The 12372-nt window shown below is 44.4% G+C and overlaps 1 long non-coding RNA gene across 1 annotated transcript; it reads right to left on the bottom strand.

Annotated features, from left to right (window-relative positions):
• Positions 1–635: 635 nt before the first annotated feature.
• LOC142917322 (uncharacterized) lies at positions 636–9172 on the bottom strand. The gene is made up of 4 exons (XR_012936967.1): positions 9000–9172; positions 6182–6241; positions 1144–1241; positions 636–700 (listed from the first exon to the last, which is right to left on the bottom strand). It is a non-coding gene; the product is annotated as an uncharacterized LOC142917322 (long non-coding RNA).
• Positions 9173–12372: the final 3200 nt, after the last annotated feature.

Here is a 12372-nt window from a genome sequence, read left to right as displayed (position 1 = left end):
GCGACATCAGTCCATCAGGCCCGCCGACGGTACTTGAATCTGGTTGAAAAAACGTACGGATACAATTTAAATATTATGTTTAGAATACTGGAAGATCTTCACGCGTGCGGAGACCTCCTTACTGCTATGTGCCATAAATGTACTATATTAAATTGTAAATTATTGCATCTAGATGTTCCTGTTTATTGTAACGTTTGCTTATTTCGCGCCATCCCAAGTGGTAGCTCCGCCTACGCTCTGACGTTACCGTGGTTTCCATGGCAACGTCATGGCAACACGTTACCATGGTTTCCATGGCAACACGTTACCATGGTTTCCATGGCAACACACACACAAACACGCATCTTTCCCGCCCCCCAAGTATTGAACGGAATGTTTATGCGGCCCGCGATCGTCATTCTATCAGTTATCCGGCCCGCTGTGAAAAAAGTTTGGTGACCCCTGGTCTAGGACAAAGGGCTGCACTTATTCCGTGAGAGTTCCGATCAGATTAGTTGTCCCAAGGACATCCTGCCCATTGCACAGAATAAAACTTGGGGATAATTTAATTTAAAGTTAATGCAACAAAATGTGCCGGTTATGTTTTTTCCCTGCACATCTCCGGCCAAGGCAAGACGTGCACGTGGGACACTTACCGGTTGTTCCATCTTAATTCTCTTCTCCTTAAGCCGCTGACGCTGCTTCAGGATCAGCTCATTCACTGCGGACAAAACGCGCGTGGAACAAAAAGCCGTTAAATATTCAATGATGCGAGCATCTTTCTTTCGGTAAAGTCACGTTGAAAGGAAACAATAAAATAATAAAATATATATAACAATAAAAATTCTCACGACGTTTCGACCATAACACAAACGGTTGTCATCAGGTGTGTCATGCAAACCGACACACCTGATGACGGCCGTTTGTGTTATGGTCGAAACGTCATGAGAATTTTTATTGTTTAATATATATTTTATTATTTTATTGTTTCCCTTCAACGTGACTTTACCGAAAGAGCTAAGAATATGAATAACTGCAGTCACGAAAGCTTTAAATCAAAATTTAATGCGAGCATCGTTAATTGAAGGCGTGTGTTGCATTGTGGTGAAACAAATATATGCAACAAAAATGCAGGTGGAAGGAAGATAAGTGAAAACAACTCACAGAGGAAGTTGGGAAATATGTGGGTTGGATGCTCAATGAGGTATCTGCAATTTGGGCAACGATTCGTCTCCTCCAGACTCCGACGGATGCATTTGCCACTGAAACAGACAAAATGCAACGGCGAGGAAATTGGCAATCATCGTTATTAGCATTTTCGGAAAGTTTACAAATCACCGAATATTGTCGTGCATTCATCAGACGGCGGAGCAAAAAATGGAACGCAATAACAAACTACTTCAGCATCCGCATTGCGTTAGCTCTAACCGGGCGAGACTCTGGCACAAAAGCCAAATTAAAGGGGCTGCAGTGCGTTCTATTCGGCTTGAACAAAAAAAACAAGTTTCCCGGCAATTATCGGACGTGCGAAACGCAAACCGTGCCGCGCCACTCGAAGCCAGCACAACCGCAATTGTTGGCAGGCAACACGGGGAAGGAGCGTGGGAAGCAGTGGTTAGGCAACTATGCGGTGAACCCGGCAGCCCGAGTTGGATTCTAGGCCAAGGCTAACATCAGTGGCACGTCATATCCAAACCGGTCCTGGGGACCTGAGAACTAACTTCAATAAGCACTCTGACCGGAGTGGCAACGTACAGTAAAACAAACCCCCCACGACCGACAACACATGGCGAGGCCTCCATCCAGCAGTGAATTGAAAAGGGCTGTGAATTCGTGAGTTTTAATAGGAGGTGGTTTTCCTGCAAACCCTATCTGCTTTCTCCCAACAAAACTGGAAAAAAATACGTCGGACATTGAGGTCACCGAATACTGGGGCTCTTTTAAAAATGGGAGTAAAAAAAAGCATCTGGCTTCGATGTGTATGGCTTACGTATTCAATTGCCTATGATGTAGCCTGCAAAAATGCCACAGCTGTCAATTCATTAACGTAAAAATTACAATTTTTAAAAGTGGACGTTACTACGATCACGCGAATGCTAAGTGTTTAAAGGTGCCTGCCTGCAAACCAAGCAAAGTTCAATATTAAATAACAATGCGCCGAGGAATCATGATACATCGCTATACATTCCTCTTGAAATGTAGAGAACTATGCACACATAACTACATTCTGTTTCCACACGTGTATATATTCTAAATGCCCACTGGCTTTCCAGACGCATGTTCAACCAACTATGGACCAGTTTACACGTTTGAGGTCTCATCAGCAGTTAGGGCTTGCAAGGCAAATGTTGCTGGGTTGTCATATGTGGCAAATGCACTCCATCTAAATAATGGGGTCCATTCCAAATAAAATGAGTGCGTGTGTGTGTGTGTGTACTACTGCTCAGCAAGAAGTAAACTTTGAAGTACTTTGAAAAGAAAGCTTATCAGTAAGAGTTAACGGGCACAATTTCACCAAAGGCATTTTAGGACTCAGACTTTTGCTATAAACATAGAAATAAAACACCCAGGGTAGTTCCTTATTAACAGAACGCTTGGCTTCATCTTATAATGCACTGATAACGCTGCATTTTCGTAAACAAACTCACAACGGTGTTCGCAAGGCTTGATTAATCATTAATTACACTGAAAATTGTGAGCCGCTCTATTTTGCAGTGGACACCAAAGCAACATCACTTTGCACATTTACGACATGTGCACTTAATCTTGTACACACCAGCTGTTGATAGCTTCGGTAAATACATCTTTTGTAGCAGAAATAAATTTCTGTATTTTATGTACCGTGCCAAATCTGACTCGGATGTTTTGTTTTTCCAAACATCTGGCTAGTTTATCAGTTACTCCCGCAATGTGCGGTATTTTAATCGTTTTCATTACTTGGTGCAGTTTCAATAGCAAGAGCATTGAAAAAGATGTATTACCGAAGCTATCCAAAGAAGGTGTGTACAGGATTAACTGCACGTGTGGTAAATGTTATGTTAGGCAAACAGGACGAATGATCAGCACAAGACTAAAAGAACATCAGAGGAATATTAAATTCTCCCAAATGCAACTGTCAGCAGTAGCAGAACACGCCTGCCAATAATATTGAAGTGTTGTGCAAAACGAGCGACTACTGGCCAAGACTAATTAGAGAATCTATCGAAATTGAAAGAAATCAAAATAACTTTAACCGTTGTGATAGCTACCGCCTGAGTGCTGCGTGGAAGCGAATCATCAAATAATACATTAGTTAAATGCATGCCTACAAAGGGCAGCGTACTCCAATAGGGATTACCGTTGGTAATAAACACAATGGACAGGAAGGACTGGTTCAAAGGGCCTGCATAATGCACATGCATCATGTACGTTGCCTCAGTGATCCCCCCTCCCCCATCATTGTGCAAGAGCGCAGAAGCGTGGTCACCACATCTACGCCTCTATATAAGGTAACGAGACAGTAAGACTTCTCCACAAATCTGTCTGTCGCCTGATGAAGCTAGTTGTGATTACTGGCGAAACGTCGTACTCAGATTGTTAATGTTGTGGCTTGGCTATCCAACACACCGGTGTGCTGTACTAGTATACTACATTATACACTACACTATACACTACACTATACACTACACTATACACTACACTATACACTACTACACACTACACTATACACTACACTATACACTACACTATACACTACACTACACTATACACTACACTACATGCTACACTACTACACACTACACTATACACTACACTATACACTACACTATACACTACACTATACACTACTATACACTACACTATACACTACACTATACACTACACTATACACTACACTACACACTACACTATACACTACTACACACTACACTATACACTACACTATACACTATACAATACACTACACTATACACTACACTATACACTACACTATACACTACACACTACACTATACACTACACTATACACTACACTATACACTACTATACACTACACTATACACTACACACTACACTATACACTACACTATACACTACACTACACACTACACTATACACTACACTACTATACACTACACTATACACTACACTACTATACACTACACTACTATACACTACACTATACACTACTATACACTACACTATACACTACACTATACACTACACTACACTATACACTACTACACACTATACTATACACTACACTATACACTATACAATACACTACACTATACACTACACTATACACTACACACTACACTATACACTACACTATACACTACACTATACACTACTATACACTACACTATACACTACACACTACACTATACACTACACTACTATACACTACACTATACACTACACTACACACTACACTATACACTACACTATACACTACACTATACACTACTATACACTACACTATACACTACACTATACACTACACTACACACTAAACTACCCACTACACTATACACTACACTATACACTACACTATACACTACACTATACACTACTATACACTACACTATACACTACTATACACTACACACTACACTACACTATACACTACACTATACACTACACTACACTATACACTACACACTACACTATACACTACACTATACACTACTATACACTACACACTACACTATACACTACACTATACACTACACTATACACTACACACTAGTGCTGTACTAGTGACGAATTGGCCACGTTCTGTTTAGGTGACAACCCTTACTAGTTGGCTGTGTCGGGTGGTGGCGGGTTTTAGCGACACAACATTTATATATTTATACGCGCTCTACCTCAAAAACCTCTATAATGGATCATATTGGTCGTGAAAGCCGACGTGTTAAGCAGAATTTGGTTAAAAAGCTAATTTAATATGAAGAATGTATATAGTGCTGTCACTGGCAATCAGGATTTGACCATTAACCAGCTAGATGGGAGACCAAGGTTAAAACATGGATGGATGCCCAGTTACAAACCCAGGATATCTCAGCAGTGCTGGCTTGGAACTCTGACCCGACCGTAGCAACCTGAGCCCTCCAGCCATTTCTATCCTCGAAACAGTCTTAAGAATACAAATTCAAAGACCGCCGATTAAGCCTTCAAGGGCTGTTGGGGTAAGCGTTGTTAGCAAGGACCTATGAAGGCCGGTACTGTTGTACACGATGGGGTGGGTGGCCCAGGTCTCGGTTCAGATATTCGTCACGGGTGTTAGCCACGAGCGCGAATCGAACTCTGGTCGCCAGGTCCGTAGCACAGTACGCTAACCACTACACTACCGCTAACCACCACACTGCCGCTAACCACCACACTGCCGCTAACCACTACACTGCCGCTAACCACTACACTGCCGCTAACCACTACGCTACTGCTAACCACCACACTACTGCTAACCACTACACTACCGCTAACCACTACACCACCGCTAACCACTACGCTACCGCTAACCACTACACTACCGCTAACCACTACACCCCCGCAAACCACTACACTACCGCTAACCACTACGCTGCCGCTAACCACTACACTACCGCCAACCACTACACCACCGCTAACCACTACACTACCGCTAACCACTACGCTGCCGCTAACCACTACACTACCGCTAACCACTACACCACCGCTAACCACTACACTACCGCTAACCACTACGCTACCGCTAACCACTACACTACCGCTAACCACTACGCTACCGCTAACCACTACACTACCGCTAACCACTACACTACCGCTAACCACCACACTACTGCTAACCACTACACTACCGCTAACCACTACACCACCGCTAACCACTACGCTAACCACTACACCACCGCTAACCACTACACCACCGCTAACCACTACACTACCGGTAACCACTACACTACCGCTAACCACTACACTACCGCATCCCACACGGACCATGCACAGCGTACCAAGTATGCATGAGGCGCCTAAATGTAATGTAACATTGCGCGATGCCGTGTCTTTCCTCGCAAGAACAACTATCCAGTGCCACGCGGTGCACCGCACGACATCCTTTATTCATCAACGTGCATGCACGGCCACTGAAGCGATCGTTGCCGCCTGCCGCGTACAATTCAACCTCGAGCGTGCGGCCCCCCCAACAAGTGAACGTAAGCAATTCTCCGCCAAGCAGAAGCACGTACCAGAAGCTGTGGCCACACTTGGTGATGTACGCCTCTTCCATTGTGTCGAAACAGATGGGGCTGAAAATGCAACGGCACAAGCAATCATCAGGTTAGCAACACAAGCAATCAGACTGCAACACAAGCGATCATCAGGTTGCTTGCGTTGCAGTCGAAACGTCGTGAGAATTGTGTCGTTTTATATTTTTATTATTTTATTGTTTCCCTTCTACGTGGCGGTGACGTTACCGAAAGAACCAAGAATATGAATCCCTGCAGTCACGGAAGCTTTAAATCAAAAAACATTCACATTTACGCGATCTAACCCAAAAAAAACCTACAGCATGGATTTGGTCAAACATCCTCATGCAAGATCCTTCTTTTATACGAAAAAAATATTTGATGTTTACACAGCATCATATATACTACGCAGTCTTGTCGCTCACTTAGGCTTTAACAGATGAAGAGCATTACGAACAGACTAAGACAGCTGACGCAGTCGGACAATTAAGGATTCTATAGCTACGATTTGCCAATAAAGTACTCCACACAGAAGATGCTCTAGGGCAGTGGTTCTTCTTAACCCGGGCACCTCCTGGGGGTGCGAGATTACCGTTCTGGGGGTGCGAGGCATGGCCACATTGTTTTTAAAGGTAAATCGTTGAAACGCGTACGTCAGCGCGGGCACGTAATTACAACTACTTTATAATAATAGGGTTTTTTCCCCTTTTTTCTGGCGACAAAATTGAAACCTTTTTTTACGAGGATTCATGTCTACTGCATTAACCACAATACCTGCAGTCAAAATGCAAACATAGTATGTGTCTGAATTAACCACAATACCTGCAGTCAAAATGCAAACATAGTATGTTTATTGTATTGCATTTTGACTGCAGGTATTGTGGTTAATGCAGTAACATGAATCCTTGTTAAAAAGGTTTCAATTTTGTTGTCAGAAAAAAGGGGAAAAACCCCTATTATTATATTTTGTTACTGGCAAAGGAGGTCTAATGATGTAGATGCTCACCCCGAGCCCTCATTACTTTTGACAGTGCATTGTCTTTGAGCTGCAAGCCTCGTGGTGTCATCTGGTCGAACACCAATTGGGTCGAGGCTCAAAAGAAAGCCGTCCCTTGGCGTGGACCAATCAGTTTCAAGGGCAATGCATCATATATTATCATAGTATGTGTTTTGTTTGCATTTTGACTGCAGGTATTGTGGTTAATGCAGTAACATGAATCCTTGTAAAAAGGTTTCAGTTTTGTTGCCAGAAAAAAGGGGAAAAAACCCTATTATTATATTTTGGTACTGGCAAAGGAGGTCTAATGATACAACTACTTTGCTTTATCAAGTCGATGTTTTATTCACGTCATAAAAATACAATTGAGAACCAATTTGGTGCAAGGTTGCAGTTAAGGTTAAGAACGACTTCTCGAGGACAGACAGATAGCTGTGGCAACTTCAGCACATCTTCTTTAGTTCTTTCGGTAAAGTCACCACCACGTAGAATGAGAATAAAATAATAAAATAACACAATAAAATTATCGCGACGTTTCGGCCACAACGCAAGCGGCCGTCTTCAGGTGCTTAAGGTTGTGTGAAATCCCTCCCCGTAGAGGCGGTTAAATTTCGATTTAAAGCTTTCGTGACTGCAACGAATTTTTTTTGGAGATCTTTTTTGTGATCCCCGCAATGTAGGGTAAAGTGATGGTTTTGAAAGGCTCCTCAAGAGGGTCCTTCTTCATGGTTTGAGTGATAGCTTTGCGGATTGTATAGTCTTTGTAAGCCATCTGGCTACCATGAGAGATTCGTTCATGAGGCTATCCACATATACAAGCACAGATACAATTTCAACCGATAAGATGGATTCTATTTTAGCAATCATTGGAAAGTTTTGATAAACCATTTCAGGTCCTAATTGATTGTTCACGCTTACAGTGGCTTTCAGGCAGCATACATAAAAAAAAAATTCGTCTCCCCCCTCCTCTTTTCAGAATATAGATGGACTAGTCCTAAATAAACTGCCAAATCGCTGCGCGTGGCGCTAACGTTTTTTATAAATAAATAAATGCACCGTTTAAAAATACATTTATGCAAACCAACACACCTGAAGACGACCGTTTGTGTTATGGTCGAAACGTCGTTATAATTTTTATTGTTTTATATTTTTTTTATTATTTTGTTGTTTCCCTTCAACTTGACTTTACCGAAAGAACTAAGAATATGAATTACTGCAGTCACGAAAGCTTTAAATCAAAAGGCGACGATGTTTGTTCGATCATCCTCCAGCGCACTGCTGCTGCTGCTACTTCATTTGCGGCTTTGTACAGAAGCCAAGTTCCAGAACCGGTTCGGGGCATCTCTCTCTCTCTCTCGGCACTGAGGTTTAGGCCGTTGCCTGGAATCAAACTCGGGGGGGGGGGGGGGAAAACGGGGTCACGGAGCGCCGTAACCACTCAATCCACGGGTAGCTACTCCCTGTACCTGGGATAGAATCCCGGCGACGGCTTACATCGGTGGCAAGCGATACTTGAACCAGTCCTGCCCAGCCACCCCCCCCCAAGTACTTCCCAAACACGCACTGACCAGCGTGGTGAAGTATGGACAAGCAATTCGCACGGAGCGACACTGCGTATTCTAGATTTAAAGCTTTCGTGACTGCAAGGATCCATACTCTTTGGTTCTATTGGGTAAAGTCACGTAGGTAAACAGAACCAAAGAGTATCGACACCGCGTAATTTGGAGGCCTTCATCCACGAGTAGATTGGGGTTCTGTCGCGTACGCGAATGAACAGTCGACAAACCGCCATGCCGCCCGCGCGCGTCAAACCCAACCCACCACAAGAAGTCTTTGACCTTGTCTTCGTACGAGTTCACGAGGCCATCACGGATGGCCGCTTGCGCCGGCCGCTTGCGCCGGCCGCCTCGAGGCGAGCCTCTCCCGGCCGCCCCGCTAGATGAGCCCGAGGCTCCGTCCGAAGAGCAGGACGACGAAGAGCCGGACGACGAAGAGCCGGACCCCATCACCGACGCCGTTGACATCACCGAGGTCTGACAGAGGCGGATGCGAGACGTTAATAACAATGACAGTAAGACATTATTATTTGTTATTGTAATTCAAACGTCGTGAAGGAGAAACGAGGCAAACGTCTCCACCGCCACCCCCCCCCCCCCCCCACCACGCTAGAGGCGACTCGGTAGAGGCCCTGGCGTGGATCCAATCCCACCCCCCCCGCGCCGAGAACAAAATGGACTAATCCGAGCGGGGGGACCACGTGACTGGCGCGTTTTTTGGGTTAGATCGCGTAAATGTAAATGTGTTTCGATTAAAGCTTTCGTGACTGCAGGGATTAATCTTCTTGGTACTTTCGGTAAAGTCACCACGTAGAAGGGAAACAATAAAGTAATAAAAATATAAAACAACAAGAACATTTTCTTGCTGTGGGTTTTACACCTGATGATGATTGTTTGTGTTGCGGTCGAAACGTCGTGAGAATTGTATTGTTTTATATTTTTATCACTTTATTGTTTCCCTTCTACGTGGTGGTGACTTTACCGAAAGAACCAAGAATACACACCAATACTCTTCGGCTCTTTTCGTAAAGTCACGTGGTAGGTATAAAATAAAATAAATCACGACGTTTCGGGCGCAACACAAGCGTCCGTCATCAGGTGAGAAAGCATTCTCTGAGAAAGCATTCTCACAAGCGTCCGCCATGAGGTGAGAAAGCTTTCTCTGAGAAAGCATTCTCACAAGAGTCTGTCATCAGGTGAGAAAGCATTCTCAGAGAAAGCATTCTCACAAGCGTCCGCGATGAGGTGAGAAAGCTTTCTCTGAGAAAGCATTCTCACAAGCGTCCGCCATGAGGTGAGAAAGCATTCTCACAGAAAGCATTCTCACCTGATGGCGGACGCTTGTGTCGCGCCTGAAACGTCGTCATTTATTTTATTTTGTACCCACTACGTGAAAGAACCAAAGAGTATGGATTCCTGCAGTCACGAAAGCTTCAAATCAAGATTAAATCACACCTATCCAAGACGATTTATCGTTGAACTCTGGGCGCATTCACCAAGTGGTTAAGTCACATTCGCCTATTGCTCTGCCACACAAATTCAATGAGACGAGCCCTTGCCTCCATGACAGTTAACTATATCTGCGCCTCGGTTTTCTCGGGTTTCTCTCGGTTCATATGGGGCTCTCTCTCTCTCAGGTTATTGGGCTTTCTACCAAAGGGGTTTTTTTCCCATTCGGGGACTCGCGGATTTGAACCCCTTTCAGGATGACACGGGTGAACTACATTAATACGCAAACGCTGCTTTAGAACGTTCGCCACAGCTACATGAGCTCGCAAGTAAGAGTGTACGGAAAATACAGCCTTTTCTCAATCCTGCCATGAAGTTTTAATCCCGAACGAAAACTAAACCATTTTAATTGTATCCACGATGACGATTGCGGATCTTATATCGCGCGATCTATCGTAGTATCGTCGCAAAGCGGTAATCCCACTTGGAACCCAACACTGGGCCACCGATGACCTCTAGATTGCAGGTCCGGTGTGCTAACCATGACACCATGGCAGGATTCCATATACTGTACTTTAGTATGACATTTTACTACAATTTTTATTTTACCAGGCAAGGCCCACTGAGCTGTATAGCTCTTTTTCAGAAGCGACCTGGCCAAAAAAATGATTGCTCAATGAAGTGGCTTATCATGTGGCGTTGTATAGCAGCCAAATACTCTAAACGCACGTTTCTCTAAATACTCTAAACGCATTCACAGGTGCAGGGGACCATGGTCCTTCCTATCTGCTCATCAGATTTTGTTTTCTTCCAGGGTTAGGAATGCGCGGATTTCTACGCGTGATGTGTTTTTGGCTCCCTCCACTCCCCCCGGGAACATGGGAGTCTGCCGAGTTGAAGCTCAAAGTAAAATACTGTGGAGATGCAAAGATGTTAATTGCTATACACCGCAGGAGGATCACGAGAAATGACGGCGGCTTAGGAGAGGCCTTCATCCAGCAGTGGATTGCATATTACAATTTAGAGCTGGGACGATGAGTCCATGAAGGTGATTAATCGCCAAAAAATTGTAATCGACTACATCTTTTTAAAGTCGATTACTCGGGCCTCAAGTCACCTCTCCGGCAGTGTGCGGCGACTGCGGTCACCACCCAGAACAGAATAACCACGGAACGTGGAACTGAGTGCCCCGATTCACAAACACGGAGAAGGAGGAGGAGGCATCGTTGTCATCACAGCGATGATTCACCACTCCGCTGCTCCCTGACCCAATTACCCGGCTCGACCACCTCGGTATAAAATTATAGTTTGTTGATCTACACCAGGGGTCACCAAACTTTTTTAACACTGGGCCGGATAACTGAAAGAATGACGAGCGTGGGCCGCATAATAAATAAATATTTCTGGAGCGTCGGAACCTTTGTTGACAGCCGGAAAATCTGGGGGCGGGAAAGATGCGTGTTTGTGTGTGTTGCAATGGAAACCATGGTAACGTGTTGCCATGACGTTGCCATGGAAACCACGGCAACGTCAGAGCGTAGGCGGAGCTACCACTTGGGATGGCGCGAAATAAGCAAACGTCACAATAAACAAGAACATCTAGATACAATAATTTACAATTTAAAACAGTACATTTGAGGAACATAGCAGTCAGGAGGTCTCCGCACGCGTGAAGATCTCCCAGTATTCTAAACATAATATTTAAATTGTATCACAACGTCTCGTGTTCCAATACGTTTTATCAACCAGATTCAAGTACCGTCGGCGGGCCTGACGGACTGACGTCGCTGGCTGAATTCGGCCCGCAGGCCGTAGTTTAGTGACCCCTGATGTACACCAACGTCGGCCCTACGAAGGAGAAGAAGCCTCTGGCCCCTTACATTATAGTGGCAACCCCCTCACGGTGCCTCGCCATCGTGAGAGACCCAGCAGGTTCATGACGGAACTGAGCTGAGACTTTTCTCCCCAACCTTCTTCAAGGCCGAATGGTCGGGGAACGGCACACACCAATGACACGAACACGTGCCATGGCCTGATACGTAGCTTATCATGTGTATATTTTATCTTCAGGGCAGTGTTATTGAGTCACGTGTTGAGCGTGTTTGTTGATTGTACGCTGAATCCTCGATCTACCATGCTATTCGGCCAGATATGTATATTTATACACACACTGCTGAAATTACACAACC

Source organism: Petromyzon marinus, unplaced genomic scaffold (assembly GCF_048934315.1).
Source record: "Petromyzon marinus isolate PM22_M1 ecotype Great Lakes invasive population unplaced genomic scaffold, UKy_Petmar_22M1.pri1.0 PM_G_Scaffold_45, whole genome shotgun sequence".
Lineage (NCBI taxonomy): Eukaryota > Metazoa > Chordata > Hyperoartia > Petromyzontiformes > Petromyzontidae > Petromyzon > Petromyzon marinus.
The sequence above is the reverse complement of the archived record's forward strand: the minus strand, read 5'-3'. Positions and strand labels throughout refer to the sequence as shown.